Source organism: Macadamia integrifolia, chromosome 9 (assembly GCF_013358625.1).
Source record: "Macadamia integrifolia cultivar HAES 741 chromosome 9, SCU_Mint_v3, whole genome shotgun sequence".
NCBI classification, from domain to species: Eukaryota; Viridiplantae; Streptophyta; class Magnoliopsida; order Proteales; family Proteaceae; genus Macadamia; species Macadamia integrifolia.
Window position 1 is genome coordinate 21,826,541 of NC_056565.1, and position 19,102 is coordinate 21,845,642.

Sequence of the window (19,102 nt, forward strand, 5' to 3'; positions counted from 1 at the left end):
AGTCATAATCCTTCATGAGCTCAAGCCATCTCCTCTGCCTCATATTCAAATCCTTTTGGGTGAAAAAGTACTTAAGGCTTTTGTGATCACTGTATATCTCACACTTCTCCCCATACAAGTAATGTCGTCAAATCTTAAGGGCAAAAATGACTGCGGCTAGTTCCAAGTCATGAGTGGGGTAGTTCTTCTCATACTCCTTTAGTTGTCGGGAAGCATACGCTATCACCTTTCCGTGTTGCATGAGAACACAACCCAATCCAACTTTGGAAGCATCAGTGTAGACTGTCATTCCACCTGTGCCTTCAAGGATGGTTAACACCGGGGCTGACACCAACCTCTTCTTCAATTTCTGGAAACTCTTCTCACATTCCTCTACCCGGTCGAATTTCACAACCTTTTTGGTTAATTTAGTCATTGGTGCTGAGATTCGGGCGAAATTCTCAATGAAGCGCTGGTAGTACCTAGCCAAACCCAAGAAGCTTCTAATTGCAGTGACATTCTTAGGGCTTTCCCATTCTACTACTGCTTTCACCTTATCAGGATCTACCTCGATTCCGGCCTTAGACACTATGTGTCCTAGGAATCCAACTTATTCAAGCTAAAATTCACACTTGCTGTATTTGGCAAACAATCGTTGTTCTCTCAACCTTTGTAACTCCATTCTCAAGTGTTGAGTGTGCTCCTCTTCTATCTTGGAGTAGATCAAGATGTCGTCAATAAAAATAATTACCCATTTATCGAGGACATCGTGAAATACTCGATTCATTAAATCCATGAATACTGCCGGTGCATTAGTTAACCCAAAAGATAACACTAGGAACTCATAGTGACCATACCGAGTCCTAAATGCTGTCTTGGGTATGTCGCTGCTCTTTATCTTGAGCTGATAATAGCCTGATCTAAGGTCTATCTTTGAAAATACCCTTGCACCCTGCAGCTGGTCAAATAAATCATTAATGCGTGGCAATGGATACCAGTTCTCAATGGTAAGCTTATTCAATTCCCGGTAATCAATGCACATACACAAGCTGCCATCTTTCTTCTTGACAAACAATACTGGGGCACCCCAAGGTGAAACACTTGGGCGAATAAACCCCTTTTCCAATCATTCCTACAACTGCATCTGCAACTCCTTCAATTCAGCTGGTGCTATCCTGTACGGAGCCTTAGTTACTGGAGCTGCTCCATGAGTCAAATCTATGGTAAACTCCAACTCTCTATCAGGTGGTAAATGCATCAGATCATCTGGGAAGACGTCGGGGAATTCTTTAACCACCTTTACCTCTTCTAGAGGGGTAACCTCTGCATCGACATCAAGTACTGATGCTAAGTAACCCTGACAGCCGTCTTCCAATAACTTTACCGCTTGAAGAGCGGAGACGAGGACCTTTCTAGCCCGTTTCACTTTATCTACTCGGTATACCCATTCTTTTCCTTCATCTGTCACCCTAATTGATTTTTTGGCACACATCACATTAGCTCGATGAGCCGACAACCAATCCATGCCCAGTATAACATCAAAATTCTGCATATTGAACTTAATGAGTTGTGCATCCAATTTCTTCCCACTAATTTCCACTGGGCACGACCCATACACTTCCTTCAACTAAGTAACTTTACCAGTAGGCATACTAGCAATCATTCCATGATCTAGGATCCTGGGTGGCATCCTAAGTTTCTCGGCAAATCTCTTAGATACGAATGAATGTGTAGCTCCTGAATCGAATAAAACATAGGCTGGTATGCCTGATATAGGTAGGACACCTAGTGTAACAATGTATATAATTTTAGCAGGTCATCAATATTTATCATAAGGAAATTCTTAAATTTAAAATGTACCTTCTACCACTTCTGTGCTGGCCTCAGCTTCCTCAGCTGATAGGGCATACATCCTTCCCTGCGGTTGATTTTCCCGAGTTAAGGGAGGTCGGTACGCCGAGGGCTGACTGGAGGGCAAGGCTGGTTTGACCCGACAGTCTTTTGTATAGTGCCCATAGGAATGGCAGTTAAAGCAACGGATCTGAGATGTCGAAACTGGGGTGGGGCCCCTCTGCACTTGACCCATTGAAGATGGAGGTCAGGGCGGCCTTGGAACTGTAGGTACCGCACTAGTGTTTGGGCGGAAGGATGTAGAGCCCAAACCACCAGCCGGTCGAGGAGGGTAGCCAGATGGCCTATAAGGCTGCCTATATGTAGGCCCAGAACTATACGACCCACGGTATGCCTTGGAGGAGTTGCCCATATCCGGAAATGGATTTGTTCTCTTCCACAGTCCAGGTGTGAGGGATTGTTCTCCCTTCTGCTTATCCTCCATGGTCTTAGCCTTCTGCACAATCTGGCCATAGTCGGTCAAATCTAAGACCTCAAGTACAGACCCAATGGATGCCTTTAGGCCCTTTAGAAATCTCCCAGCCTTCTTTTCAGCTGTCCTCATATGCCTAGGGGCAAAATGGAACAAGCTCTCAAACTGCTGTTGGTACTCAAGGATAGTCTTACCTCCTTGAGTTAAGGCCATAAATTCCGTCTCCTTGCGGTCTCTGAAGCTGCGTGGGTAATGATTGTCCAAGAACAACTCCTTGAACTGTTCCCAGGTGGGTTCTAAATGGGCGGCCAACAATACGGGCTTAGAGGCTTGCCACCAAGAGTTGGCCTCCTTCTTGAGTTGCAACCCCGCACAAATGAGTTTCTATGCATCTGTGCACTCAATCACCTCAAATATTTTCTCTAGCTCCTGGATCCACTGGTTCGGCTCCAGAGGATCACTCCCCACCTTAGAGAATACAAGTGGCAAGTTCCTCTTGAATGACTCCACTACCTTTGACGTATTATTCGTCGGCGGGTAATTAGGAGCATAAGCCAGATAGTAAGAGTATGGAGGGGGCACCCCATACGGAGGAATATTGAATGGCAGAATTGGAGGTGTACCTCCCACTTGTGGCCCCGTACCAGACCCTACAGACGGGTCCTGTGGAGTAAGTATCCGGGGAGGTTGACCTAATTGAGAAAGGTCCAATTGTTGCTGAACAACAATCATAAATGCTTGTTGTTGCTGAAACATTTGTTGCTGGAAAGCCTGTTGTGACTGCTGAATTATGGTAGCAACATCCCCCGGAGTAATAACTGGTGGAGGGTTCGGAAGTGTAGTCATAGGTGGGTCCTCTTGTGCCCCACCCTGACCAAAGGTCTCTAGAGGTTGTGGAAGTGAGGTTTGCCCCATAGAGCGGGACCTCCTGGAGCTTGCTGTTGCTGAAGCATTTGTTGCTGGAAAGCCTATTGTGACTGCTGAATTATGGTAGCAACATCCCCCGGAGTAATAACCGGTGGAGGGTTTGGAAGTGTAGTCATAGGTGGGTCCTCTTGTGCCCCACCCTAACCAAAGGTCTCTGGAGGTTGTGGAAGTGAGGTTTGCCCCACAGAGCGGGACCTCCTGGGATTCGGTGGTCGACCGACGGACGAGGACCACGCGGGGTACCTCGTGCATTGCTACCGGATCTAGTACGTACCATCGTATCCCTGTACCTGGAACATATCATACACCACATTGGTTAAACACTATAGAATTGATATCGGCACATGATTATATGCCAACCCTCAGGGTATTATAGCGTATAATAGTTTGCAACTAACTGCAACTTAATTCAAAAAATACAGGGCTAGTGCTCCAACAAATATGACAATGGTCCCACTTAACCATAACATATTATTATAAGAATAATAATAATAATTATTATATTAATAATAATGATAACAAAAATAATAATCCCATTTTTTAGGTTTTCTCTCAACCGGCGGGCTGCCACCGACGGGCTGGTTGGGTCGTCGGTCTGCCCGTCGGTCCAAATCTTCAACCGACGGACTGACATCGACGGGCAGGTTGGCCCACCGGTCGGCCCGTCGGTCCTACTGGAGCAGAATTTTCTAACAGGGTATTTAAGCCCCTGTTCTTCCTTATTTCTCCCATTTTCCCCTCTCTCTCTCTCTCTCTCTCTTCCTCGGGCGATTTTGGAGAGCTTCTTGACGCTTCCACTCGCGATCTCACTCAACGATCCGGCGCTTTTGAGAAGATTCAACTCCTCTACTTACAATAAGTTTCTTCCTCATTTTCTTCTTAGAACTTGCATTTTGGGGGTAGAACTCATGAGTAGTCTTCAATCTCACTTCCTTTCCATGTTTCTTTCCATAGAACAGTGATTTCATGTGAATGTGATGTTTCTCTTGTGATTTATTTCTAGTTTTTAGGATTTACTTCTCCATTTTGAGAGAAACCCCAACCGTGCCCTAGTTTTCTCAAATTTGGGGATTTCTTCAATTCTTGCTCTTTTTTCCCTAATTAATGACTCAAATGCAATGCATTATGTTTGATTTGTACTTAACATGCTGTAGAGATCATAGAAAGTCTTTTATGTTTGAAATCCCATTTCTTCCCATGAAAATCCATCTTTTGTGTTGGGTTTTCTTTGATTTTCTTTACATCCTTTGGTATTTATGGACCTCAATAGCATATTAGCGTACGTTTTTGCATGTTCTTGATTTCACTACAATGGCATTTCAGTCTTAGACTTGTAGCTTCAAGCTTTCCTCTATTGTGAGTCTTTTACACTTTTTCTTAGATTGGACTTGCACCTTGAGAATTGGGGTTTTCTCCTTCCTTAATTGTCATGCTTTATATGCCTCTTGTCACATTGCTGTTTTGCCATGATTTGGGGTTTTGGGACTTCCTCTTATTGCTCACCCATCTATTTATTTCCTTTTTCCTTACTCGCCATTTTCCTTTTTTCTTGCCAGGATGTCATCTCGCAAAGGCAAAGAACCCGCATCCTCTGGCACTCGGCGTAAGACCACCGCTTCTAAGCGGAAGAGTGTGGGGACTAGGTCTCCAGCCCCCACACAAGGCGACCTGGACCTGCCCAGTTTGATCCTTCTGACTACGATGAGGAGCTCTTCTGCTGTTCAGAGGCAGCAACCAACTGGCAGGCCTTCCTGAAGAGGTCTGCAATGATGGAGAAGATTGTGGTAGTTGACGACTTCCACAAGATTCAACTTCAGAAGAGGTTCACAGCACTGGGCTAGCAGTCTATCCTCCACATAGACCGTCCGTGCTACGAGCAGTTGGTTCATAGATTCTACTGCAACTTGGAGGTTTCCTACCAGTACGGAGAGTACACGATCATTAGTATGGTGAAGGGGGTGGACATTCAGCTGACCGTGGACACCCTAGCTAGTATTTTAGGTATCTCTTCAGCTGGGCACCGTTTCTACAGTCCTCCCAGGAGTAAGCCCATGGGTCCGTTCATGAGTTTGGAGACACCGGACTACATCTATGAGACCATCTGTGGCAGCAGTGCGCGTCTGGATTCCGAAACATCATTTTTCCCGGAGGTTCGTGTGTTTGCCCGATTGGTCCAGTTCAACTTGCTCCCCAGAGGAGGTCACCGGAACCAGGTGGGCTTCATGGCATCCTTTTATCCTTCTGCATCTATAAGGCTTTAGAGGAGGGTGAAGAGCACTTGTGCTTGCCTTACGTCATCCTCAATACCATGGAGCATCATACTTCTCACCCCGAGGATGGAGGATTTCCATCTGGCAGGATCCTCACTAAGATCTTTGAGTTCTTCGGAGTGGACCTGAGTGGTGAGGAGGGGAAGACTCCAGCGGATAAGTTCGACAGGGGAAATCTCTTGAGGATGGGTCTCCACACTCTTATGGATGTACCTCAGAGAGCAGGAGCTCAGAGAGGTAGGGATAGGAGGGCTGCCCCTATGGAGGATGTTCCCATGGAGGAGGAGTCTAGTGAGGAGGATGAGGACTACGTTCCTCAGGATGAGGAGGATGATTTGGTGGATGAGGACATCCTTGAGGAGGTGCCTCAGGAGTCGAGAGGTGTTGATCCTGACTTCACTAGAGCTACAGGCCCACAACATAGAGCCCCACCACCTGAGAGTGGTGCATATGATTTTGAGGGCATGATGTCCACTATGAGGGCTTTGAAGGATGGGTAAGATCAGCTATTAAGAAGACTGGATGAGAGTGCTTTTAGGGAGGAACGCATCCTGGAGAGGCAGGCTACTTTGGAGAATTCCTTCCTCAGACTGGGCCAGGATTTGGATACAACGGCCAATGACATCTCAGCAGATTTTGGCCGATTTCAGAGAGATGTACAGCTGGTGAACTTGAGGTTCGACTACTACGACCGTCGACTCAACGTTAACTCTAGACCTCAGGTGAAACGGAGTAGTAGTATTGGACGATGACGATGATAATGATCAGTGAGGACTTAACTCGTCCACACCAGCTTCACACTTGTTTCATGTTGTTTATCTTAATGTATATGTTTTTATTTCTTTCTTTTCTCATTCTTGTACTTTCTCTATAAGTGGATTTAATTGTGGGATGATGCGTTTTGATAGTGGTCTATGGTGAAATTGTATATTTGATAACTTGTGTAGTTTAATTATGGTGTCATTGTTAAATTTTATCATTATTATATATATGGATATGTTGTTTATCAGGTGTTTGTGTGAAAATTTTTAGAAATCTCATTTTATGCCGTTATGCTGCCAAAATTTCGTCAAACTTGTACTTATGGGTTATGACACCAATTAATTAACCTTTTATTTTCTCTCACGCATGCCATGAATGCAATATCTAAATGCAACCATTTTTATTCATTTCTTTCTTTGGCTTTTAACTCTTTAAAGTTTTTACATTAACCCAATCTCATTTCCTATTATAGATTCTACGGGGTCTAAACAGTATGCTGTAAGTGGAGTAGAGCATCACGCTCTGATACCACCGTTGTCACACCCCGTTCACACAGAACCAGGCCAGTGACCGGGTTAACATGGGTTAAGCCAAACCTGCCAGGATCATCTGATACAGTATTCCACCACAGCATACACACAACTAAGAAAGTGCTCATTAGTTCAACGGAAGACTTGGTTTACCTATGAATATTCCCATAATACTTGATACCTAAATTGTAATACAATAGTTAAGTACATGTGGGCCCAAAGGCATGATATTTACACAAAAAGAATACAATTTACATATCAAGTACTCAAAAGGAATCATCAAAAATCAGATAGTACAGCTCAGCTCGGTACCAAAAGTAGAGCTCAGCTCGGTATCAAAGGTTAGAGCTCAGCTCGGTATCAGAACTGCGGTTCCGTAGCACAGCCCTCGCACGAGCAATCCGTGCCGTGCTCTAACTCCTCAGGGACCCACCAATCCTCCTCAGGGAACTCAACTGTGGGACCTGACCCGTGCTCTTCAGATGAATGACCTACAAAATCATCTAAAAGAGGTGAGTGGAAAGAAGGACCACACAGCAGTCCACACAACAAATCACAACCGTACGCACTATATGCTACGCACTATATGCTATGCAGTACATTTTTAATCACATCTACCTAAGCAACATTACTAAGTCTTTGGTTTAGTGCTACTACAACCACAGTGCGCGTATACTCCGGGTACGAGCTGCGAACTCCATCCCGCGATACGCCTATAGGGTAGTCGGAAAAGGCCCACCGTGAGTACTCAAAAAAATAAAACATGCCGACCACCAGCTCTCAACATAAAGTAAATGACAGAAATTAAAGGTGCTGACTCCAGCAATTTAAAAGCAGTACGATTGACCCTCTTCAATATACCATCGGGGTTGCCGACTGTCCTAATGACCAGCCGGGCGTATGTCTAACCGCCATAATGACCCGACAACCGCGACCACTGCTTCCCCCCAAATGGTAACCCAACACCTTAACCCCTGTTGGGAAAGGTCGTAGCACGGGAAGATGATAATCCTAAACCGCATGCTCCTATATGACAATAGTACGATTGTATAGTGCCACCGCATCCCATACCACGGGCTATCAATGCACTCGTTTCTAAGCCAACTACGGCATCTAGTCTATTAATGCATCATGCACAATGATGTCAACATTCATCACATAAGCATATCATCACTTGGCAATTAGAAAATAAACACAATACCCATGGCATAACAATGTGAGGATGACTAATCTACATAGCATTTTCATGATGACATGGCTAGTCTAGATACAATTAAATGAATGTCAAATAATGCCTTGAAACAAGGCCAAACGTCCTCTCCCCACTTACTTGTAATGTACAAGGACTCACGCTCAGTACGGGTGAGATCCGGTGCGAGAAGCGTAAGATTTGGTGAACCTATCATGAGTGAGCGGGGTTAGCATTTCGCCACTTTGGGATCAAAATTAACAAGATCCAATGACAAAACCATGTTTAGAATCCTAAACGAAGGTCGCACGTCCGTTTTGGGTCCAATCGGACGTAAAAATGACGTTGGGAGCCTCTCGGGTGGGTCGGATAGCCCACCTGTCTGACCCACCAGTCAGACCCACCGGTCCTGACCGACAGGTAGGTTGGCCCACCGGTCGGCCCACCGGTTTGGCCCGTCGATTGGGCTCGAGGGTCCTGCTAAGACCGACGGGCAGGTCAGCCAGTCGGTTGGCCCCGAGGGTCTGCCCTCTCAGGCGAGTGCCCTCAGGCGGGCCAAATGGCCCACCGGTCTTGGCGAGAAAATGCCATTTTCACCTGAAACCTTCCCCAACCTTTGGGGAATCAATTGGGGCTCTTCCAAACCCATTCTCCACACATTCAAGGTCTCATAAGGTGGTTCTAACCTATATCTAGGTTAGATTTAAGGAATGGAAAGCCATCTTACCTTCTTTGCTCAAGAACTCCTTCAAAACCCCAAAATCACTTCAAATCAACAATGCTTCTCCAACCTTGTAAACACTTCTTCAAATCCTTCAAAATCAACACATAAATCATCTATTAAACCTTAGATCCATCATCTCAAGGAGGATTTACAAGACCTGAAGAAACCCTACCCAAATCAAGGGTTTTACTTGGGTATGGTGAAAGTTTAAGGAACCTAGCCTTTGCTCACCTCTAAACGTAGATCTAGTGTTGGAGATCACTCTTCCGGCGTCAGAATGGGAAGATCAAGCCTCTGCGCCGCTGAAATCCATCTCTTCTTCCTCTTCCTTCTCTTCTCATCTTCTTTCCCTTCTTTTCTCTCTCCTCTTTACTCTTCTCACCAAACATCTAAGTGTCATAAATGAGAAAAGAAAAAGGAAAACATAAATGCTATTTATACTTCCCAAAATAACTAAGTAATCACATGGGTGGGTCACTCAGGTGGGTGGATGCGCCCACCTGTGACCGCCCACCTGAGGGCCAAAACTTGGCCAACAAGTGGGATTTTGACAGAATTCGGCCCTCTTCACGAATCTCACTCTTGGCATAAGATGTAATATACGTATGCGCCTTAAGATATGGCTACATACCTGCTTTATCCGTACATGGCTTTATGATATGTGCATGTACACGGCTTGGGTACTCTCGTCTCCTCTGGCACTGGCTCGGACTTGTCTGGCCAGTCGGTGTTCAAGGTCACCCTTGCCATCATGGTCCACAAGGATCCCGCCTTAACCCTCTCCGATTCGGGTCCTGCATGGTTAGACCGGGTCAACCGTGTAATCAGACCGAGTTTAAGAAGTAGGGTATTACATTCATGGCTAGTGTATGTGCTGGCTTTGCCCCTCCTAGCCATAGAACCATCATTTTATTGTTTTTATTTTAATTGTCTCCTTTTCCCTAAAGCCAAGTAGAGTAACCCTTGTAAGAGTGACTCTCTGGTCAAATAGGGAAGCTCATATTATGATGCATCCTTAGGGCTAAGTAGAGAAACCTATTTGTGTGTCTCTCTCTAGCTTTATCCCCTTTCTTTTACTTTATTTTTATTTCAACATTTTTTTTCCTTCATTGCTTTTTAATTGCGTGGGGTGTTTATTTTCAGCTATTTATTTATTTAATTTTAATTGTATGGCTTGCGTGTTTAAATTCTTAGATGACAAATGGTTATGACGTTATTTTAGATATATATGTTTAGGACGGTAATTAGAATTAGAACACAATTAATCGGTTCACTTTCGTATCATTAAAAGAAGCAAAAAAATAAAGTGGCTGCTCTCCCTGTGTTTGACCCGTAGCTACACTGATCCGTACGCTTGCGGTTACATTTTAAAATCTCAAACAGCTATGGTACAACCGCCTGTCGACGAAATCAATCCACAACTTCAGTGACCTGAGCTACTTCTTTATGAAGGGATTCTCTAACAGCCAACCCCTTCAAAAAACTACGTTGAACTTGACCCACGTCAAACAGTATGAGGGGGAGTTGTTCCGAAATTACATGAAACGCTTCCAACAAGAGAAGATCACGATCAAAGGGTTGGACCCGAAGGAAGAGTTCACGGCCCTTTTAGGAGGGGTCAAAGACAAAGAACTAAAAAAATCTCTGGCGAAACATACACCGAGGAACCTGGCTAAGTTGAGGGCTCGGTGCAATATATACATTCAAATGGAAGAAACGCTTCAGGCTGACGAAGAAGTCAAAGGGAAGGCAAGGAAGAAAAGGACTTCAAGAGATGATGATAAGCCTTCTGAGGGCAAGAGACGAAAGTTTAAATGTGATCGGGCACCCAATCCACTAAGGAAGTTTGAAAGGTACGCACCCCTAAACTGGAGGAGGACAGACGTGCTGATGCAGATAAAAGACTCCTTGGATGTTAGAGCCATGAAGTGGCCAGGGAAGATGGGGTGACATCCCGAAAGACGCAACATGGACAAATATTGTCACTTCTACAGGGACCAAGGCCACAACACCGAAGAATGCTGGCACCTGAAGGGAGAAATAGAAAGTATGATCCGAAGAGGATATCTGGGCCGGTTTGTAGACCGCAAAAAGGAAAACGTCCAAGATGGCAATGATCAACAGGACAACCGCCAAAGGGATGGAAGTGGTCATTGTGAAAGAAGGGGGCCAGCCCACAGAGGCAACCGGGAACGACAAAGGGACTGGACACCCAAAGAAGCTGGCCCTCGCCCCCAGGACGATCAGAAGCCCAACCAGAGTCATAGCCACTATCAGTGGAGGGTTGGCCGCTAGAGAAAGTTCTGTCTCAGCTAGGAAAGCAAATGTCTACGCAAGAAGCGTACATGTGGTCGAATGGTCAAACAAGAGGGCAAAGACGGGAACGGTTATCTCCTTCTAGGATGATGATCTGGAAGGGGTGCAAACGTCACATGACGATACCCTGGTAATCACCCTGACCCTAGCTGATTGCAGAGTAAAGAGAATCTTGGTGGATAACGGCAGCTCAGCTGATATCCAGTTCCTCTAAGCCTTCCAAAAGATGGGCCTCGACAAAGAAAAGTTGAAGAAGGTTGAACACCCGTTGCAAGGGTTCTTGGGTTCCCCGGTCAAAGTAGAATGTTCAATTGAATTGCCAGTGAGAGCTGACACGGGAGACCGCCAAGTGACGATTATGATAAACTTCCTCGTGGTCGACATCACTTCTGCGTACATTGCCATACTGGGAAGAGTCAACTTAAACTTGCTAAAAGTTGTCATCTCCACGCCGCACCTTAAGATGAAGTTCCCTACTAAGAACGGGGTCGACGAATGCCAAGGCGATCAAGAAGCATCTCGAAAGTGCTACGCCACAACCCTGTGGGGAAAAGAAAAGGCAAGCGAGGCACTCTCGATAGAGGATCTATAACACCAATTGTCAAAGAGGGGAACTAGTTGAGGAGTTGATCCAAGTCGACGTCAAAGAAGGGGATAGTACTCGTTAGTTCCAAGTTGGGGCCTTAATGCCGAGGCAACAACGGGAAAATATCATCTCATTCCTCCGGCACAATTTTGACGTCTTCGCTTGGTTAGCCTCGGACATGCCAGGGATAGCTCGAGATGTAATAGAGCATCATCTGAGTGTTGATCCAACTAAGAAGCTAGTACAGTAGAAGAAGAGAACCTTCACCCCCGAGAGGCAGCAGAAGATAGATGAAGAGGTAGAGAAGTTGCTAAAGGCCAAGTTCATCTGGGAAATCCGATACCCCAAATGGATATCCAATGTGGTGATGGTCCCAAAGGTAAATGGGAAATGGAGAATATGCATCGAATTCAGGATTTGAACAAGGTCTGCCCGAAGGACAGCTACCCCTGCCGAAGATAGACCTTCTCATTGATGCCACTTCAGGACATAAGGCATTAAGCTTCATGGACGCGTACTCAGGGTACAATCAGATCAAGATGTGTGAGGCCGATGTCCGAAGGACGTCTTTCATAACTAAAAGAGGGTTGTATTGCTATGAAGTAATGCCCTTCGGGCTAAAAAACACAGGAGCCATCTACCAAAGGTTAGTGAGCAAGATTTTCAAGGAGATGATCAGCAAGACCATGGAGGTGTACGTGGATGACATGCTTGTGAAAAGCCTGAAGGCGGAACACCATATCTGAGACCTAGAACAAGCATTTCAAGTACTGAGGCACTACGATATGAAGCTGAACCCAACAAAGTGCTCATTCAGAGTAGCATCGGAAAAGTTCCTCGGCTTCATCGTCTTTAAAAGGGGAATTAAAGCCAATCCGATGAAAATACAGGTCATCCGAGATATGAAGTCCCCGCAGAGTGTGAAGCAAGTCCAAGAGCTGACAGGTAGAATCGTCGCCCTAGGACGGTTCATGTCTCAATCAGCTAACAAATGTCTTCCTTTATTCAAAACCTTGAAGGTATCTAAAAAGTTCGAGTGGACAGAAGAGTGCAAAAAGTCCTTCAAACAGCTGAAGGAGTACCTAGCGATGCCCCCGCTGCTGACGAATACGAACACTGGGGATACTTTGCAGTTATACCTAGCTGTATCAGTCGTGGCAGTAAGCATAATACTCTTAAAAGAATAGGAAAGGCAACAACAACCGATATACTATGTTAGCCAAACTTTGTTGGATGCAGAAACAAGGTACAAAAAGATAGAGAAGGTGGCATACGCCCTTGTGATAGTGACAACAAAGCTAAGACCATTTTCCAATCACACACGATATGTGTGCTCACGGACCAACCCCTAAAGAAGATATTGCAAAAGCCAGATATGTCTGGCAGGTTGGTAAACTGGGCCATAGAGTTGGGAGAATTTGACATCCAGTACAAATCAAGGACCACGATAAAAGCACAGGCGCTGACGGACTTCATAGCCGAGACAACACTCGTAAAAGAACCTCAGGAGTTGAATGAGGCTCAGACAAATAAGGATTGGGTATTGTATGTGGATGGTGCATCCAACAGGACGGGAAGCTGAATACGAAGCACTGATAGCCAAAATTAATCTGGCGCAGGCTTTGATGGTACAAGAGCTGGTGGTGCACAGTGACTCACAGCTTGTGGTGTGGCAAGTGAATGGAGACTAAGAAGCAAAGGAATAAAAGATGGTTGAATACTTAAAGAAAGTGCGAGAGAAAGTGGCAGCTTTCAGGGAGTTCAAGGTAAAGTATGTACCATGCGCGAAAAATGCTAGTGCAGACGCACTGTAGGAATTGGCCACTTCAAATTACATGGACCTGGGACGTTCGGTGTATTTTGAGGTATTACCTCAACCGAGTACCAAAAGTACCCAAGAGGTGTTGCCCGTTAACGAGAACAACCATAGCTGGATAGATCCCATAACAAAGTATCTGAAGGAAGGAGTGCTCCCAGAGGATAGGGACGAAGCAAGGAAGGTACGCATGAGGTCAGCACCGTTCCTGTTGAAGGACGAAATGCTTTACAAAATAGGGTTCACCACACCGTACCTCAAGTGCTTGGACCCTATCGATGCCGAATATGCTCTCCAATAGGTGCACGAAGGGATATGTGGCCAACATCTGGAAGCCCGGGCCTTGGCCCATAAGGTATTACGGTAGAGCCTATTCTGGCCGACCATGAGGAAAGATGCTAAGGAATTCGTCAGGAAGTGCGTGAAGTGCCAAATGTTTGCCCCCATCCCTCGACAGCATGCCACTAAGCTTTCCTCCTTATCAAGTCCTATATTGTTCGCTATGTGGAGAATGGACATCCTGGGGTCGTTCCCACTAGCTACGAGGTAGAGGAAGTTTGTTGTGACAGTAGACTACTTCACAAAATAGGCAGAAGCCGAAGCACTGGCCACAATAACGGAGAAGAATGTGAGGGATTTCTTCGAGAGGGTGGTGGTCTATCGATTCGGGATCCCCCAAGTGATAGTAACAGACAATGGAACTCAATTTATCAATCCAACTTTTGGTTCGTTCTGTGAGGCCCTCAGCATTGAGCACAGGAAGACATCCATCGGTTATCCATCGACCAACATAATGACAGAGGTTACCAATCGAACCTTACTACAAGGAATAAAGAAGAGACTGGACAATGCCAAGGCACTGTGGGCAAATGAACTACACAGCATCCTTCAGGCCTACCGAACAACTGAAAGGTCAACCACTGGAGAAACACCCTTCAATTTAACTTACAGCACCGAAGTTGTACTCCCAATTGAGATAGGAGCCATGACCCATCGAGTTCAGTACTACGATGAAGGAAAAAATGACGAAGGGCTTCGAGCCAATCTGGACATCCTCGATGAAGCATGAGAAGCCTCGCAGGAAAGAATTGCAGCTTATCAGTAGAATGTTGCAAGACATTATAATTCCAAAGTCCGAAGGAATGAGTTCAGAATGGGAGACCTCGTCCTAAGAAGGGCGGAAGTATCGAACCCAAAGCATCAAGGAAAGCTTGCTCCAAATTGGGAAGGGCCTTATAGAGTCACCAAGATAATACGACCAGGCTCCTATCACCTAGAGATTACGGGGGGAGAAAGGGTACCCCGATCATGGAACTCAAAGAACCTGAGGAAATTCTATCAGTAGTAATAACGTGCCTAGTAGTAGTTGTTGTTTCTTGAATTCTTAGTATTTATTGCTTTTTAAGCACTCTCAATTTGTAGTTTTTTATCCCCGAATGCTCCGGAGGACTTTTTTTTTTTTTTTTTTTTTTTTTAAAAGCTAATTCACAGCAATTGACTCTGGATAATAGCTACGACTAAAAAAATCCCTCAGTTGGGGGCTCAGGCCAAGGTCAAGCAGACCTGACCGAAGGGTCCTCCCTCGGTTGGGGGCTCAGGCCAAGGCTGAGCAAACCTGACCGAAGGGACCTCCCTCGATTGGGGACTCAGGCCAGGGCCAAGCAAACCTGATCGAAGGGTCATCCCTCAACGGGGCCTCGAGCTAATACCGATAAGACCTGCCCGAAATCACAACTTGGCCCCATGCTGGAAATTCCTTTCCCCTCACAGGATGAGAGATAGCCAAAGGGCTCATCCGAAGTCATAAGAAGGGGGAGAAGGCCGCCAACAGCACCCCTCAAACCTTCGGATATGAAGGAAGTTTCTACAGCTGAAGCTGAAGAAAAACACAACACTAGAATCTACGTGAGTAGGAGCCTCGACCTTCGGGGATCTTCGGCCCTCAGGGCCCTGCCATCGGGCCAAGGACGTGCCTCGATCATCTTTTGGATTCGGGATCAGTCATTAAGGGTACCAGGGGAGAAGAAAGAAGACACAACGTGAAAGAAAAAGCTAAGTATTTCATTAAAATAAAAACCCTACGAGGGCAAGAACAAAAGAAGAGGCCGAAGGCCTCAATTACATACCAAGGCCCGAAGGCAAAAAAAAAACAAAAAAACAAAACACAAAGTGAGCTTCACAGAGCATCGGTAGGCAGAGTAGCCTCGTCCTTGGCCTAGGTGGAGGCATCTCGGTCAGAGTTGTCATGATCAGGGGTCAGAGGAACCTCGCGGCGCAGCTGAACCTCCTCCTCCTTGCCCCTCACCTCCTCATTAGCCACTTCGGTTGCGGCTGGGGCATCTTCATCACCTTCGTCCTAAAAAATGAGGCCACTCCCTTTGAAGGAAATCTCTGAATGATGTTCGAGTATCCAGTCGCGAACCTCGATGGTGCCCATGGTATACCCAAGAGCTGCAGCACGCTTGACCTCCCGAAACTCCTTAGAGCCCTTGTAACATTAGACCCCTAGGGCTTCGGCCTCCTGGACCTTAGCCGTCATCTGCGCCTTCAGCTCCGAAAGCTTGAGGTCGCATTCCTGACAAGTATGAAAGAGGTTGGCCTCTAGATGCTCCACCTTCTCTAGGAGGATGGTACGCTCTTTCTCGAAGGTTGACTTCTCGCATTCGGATTCCTTAAGGTCTCGAGCTAGGGCCTCGGCTCGGATCGTCAACTAGCCCACTTGGTTCTGAGCCTAAGCAAGACACCGACGCAATCAGTAAAAAAAAAGAGAGGTAGTCATGTAAAGAGAGGCTCGAGGCCAAAGCTTACCCCCGCTATGAAAAAACAGATGCTGGAGATCATGGCTATGGTTCCCCGGCTCAAAGCCTCGATAGCATCTCCCGAAAGGCTACCCTTCTGCACCAACTCTCGAGCTACCTGCCCTACAATCAGGGAGTCATCCTCCTTGACGAACTAGTGAGGGACGAAGCCAACTTCGGCCAAAACTGGGCTCGCCCTCGGGCTTCAGAAGTCGGTACCAGGAGAAACAGCACAAGGGGGGAGATGGTGCAGCTAGGAGCAGCAAGCACCTGAACAGCCTCGAGAGTGGGGTCTTCAACTCTAGCTCTCTTCTTTGAGGGGGCCTTAGAGGTGGAAGATCCCTTCGTCTCCTTTTGTTTTTATTGCTTTTGCTACGCCTCTCATGCCTTAGCCTCCCTCATCTAGCTTGCCTCTCGGCAGCAGTAGCCTTGGCTTCAGCTCTTGAAATTTGCACTGCAACAAAATGAAGACGAAGAAGATCAATACGAAGGACAAAGGTCCGTAGCTAAAACAAATTCGGGCCAAGGCCTAGGACTCACTCGGGCTAAGCCCGAATCTGAATAAAACAACATCCAATTTGAGACTATCGAACTCGACCGGAGGGCAAGTACTTTGATCCCTCGCCCTCACCATCGCCATCGACTCCGCATCTGCCCCAAAAAGGCAGGTGCAGAGTTCACCATCAAATCGGAGATGTCCCAGACTGTGCCGAAGGGCACCCCCTCCAACGATTTCACGAAGAAGAATTTCTCCTTCCAGCCGTGGATCGAGGTAGGGTCACCATTCAGAAGCCGAAGATCCTTTCGAGGGCTGAAATAGTAACAACCCAAAACCCCTTTACTGGCCTGAAGGGAGAGAGGCCTTCAGTGCCTAGAGAAAAGGATGATAAAACTTAGCATCTGCCACCACCCATTCGACGTCAGCTTGGTAGGGTAGATCCCATAGTGCCGAAACACTCGGGCAAAGAAAGGATGGAAGGGTAGCCGAAGGCCAGCCTTGAAAGCCTCTCTATACAAGGACAACTCCTCAGGATTCCTATAGCTAGCCCTATCTATTGGTTTTGATGTTCGGAGCACGAACGCATCCGAAATGCTACAAGAGGCCCTCAACTCCTCTAGTTCGGGCCCGTCCATGGTGGAAACAATGTTGTGAGCCTCCACCTCGAGGGTATCCTAGGTTCGGGCACGAGACTCAAGCACCCTTTCCCTAAAGCCCTCGCCATTCGAACCACCCTCAGACCTACTTGGCTTAGCTGCCAACGAGGAGTTGTGGGAGGAGGGTGAATCCGGGGAGGAGCCCGAAGACATCCCTCGGATCCTTCCAAGGCTTCTACCCATCGTCCTTTCCAAGGATGATGGACTATACCCAGACAAACTAGACATTGGCACTTATGACGAACTGGAGAACTGAACGACAGAAAGAAGGAAACATCAAAACCGAAGGAAGGCTCTCCGAAGGAAAAATAATTGTGGCCCACAAATGACCACCATCTCTTATAAGGGGAAGAAAGACGGTACGATTGCCTGAGCATTAATGGCCATGCCATGTCATCAATAACGATTCCCGAGACTCACACGGACCATGCGCACTAGTAAGAGACTACCTACCTCAGTTGGGGGCTCAGGCCAAGGCCGTGCAAACCGAACCAAAGGTCCCTACCTTGGTTGGGAGCTCAAGCCAAAGCCGAGCGGACTTGACCAAAGGTCCCTACCTCGGTTGGGGCCTCGGGCCAAGGTCGAGCGAACCTAATCAAATGTCCCTACCTAAGTAGGGGACTAAGGCCAAGGCCGAGCGGACCTGACCGAAGGTCCCCTACCTTTGTTTGGGGCTCAGGCCAAGGCCGAGTAGACCTAACCAAAGGTCCCTACCTCGATTGGGAGCTCGGGCCAAGGCCAAGCAGACTTGATCGAAGGTCCCTACCTTAGTTGGGGGCTCAAGCCAAGGCCGAGCAGACCTGACTGAAGGTCCCTACCTTGGTCAAGACGAAGGCCAAAGCCAAGCGGAAAGGACTGAAGGAGAACTTGAGAAGAAAAAAGACGTTACTCCCACTGGAAGGACTCCTCAATGGCAGTAAGGAGGCTTCTAATACGCACATAATAAACCGTCCAATCGAACATGGACACATGACATCTCGCCATGTACCTACAATGCAGCTTTGGATATTGTGAAGGAACCCTAACTTCCCCTCAGTAGTAGAGTCATAATAGGACTCCGTTCCTTAAGGGAATATTCTCTGAGAAGTCATAGGGCACACAAGGAGTCCTCCAACAAACTATCCCAATCCCTTCAGAAGAGGGGGGACGTATCCCAGTAGGAGTCTACTAGGGAGATTCCTATAAGAGGAGACCTGCGAGACAGAACAAGGTAAGTACATATACATTCACGCCATTACTCTGCTAGAAGAACTGTTGTGCGGGTTTCTGACTTGGGCGTCGGAGGACTAATCCCGGAGCCACCTCCACGCCTCTGCCTTCTGTGCTTGTGCAGGATCGACGCTCGACCTCCCGGAGATTCACGGCAACAACACACTATAATTCCCTTGACCTCCCCAAAGATTTATTAAAAATAAATAAAATAAAAAAAAACAAAAGGAAGAAATAACCTAGCTGACACTGTGACCCTGCACCTAGACACAATGGGTACAAAAAAGACGCACTGTCCACATTTAAGATGCTCGCGTCCCCCCTCCCATTGGTGTGCCTGCTGGCATGTACCTGTGCTGTCAGGTAGTGCCCAAAACAAATATACCCGTAGTTACATAAAATCAGATCTATGCAGATTTGGACGAGTCAAGTCTAAACCACCTAATCTGGATCTTGGACTGCCCATGCATTACGGGACAGAAAGCAGACCCCTGCCCCAATCTCTCTCTCCCCCCCCC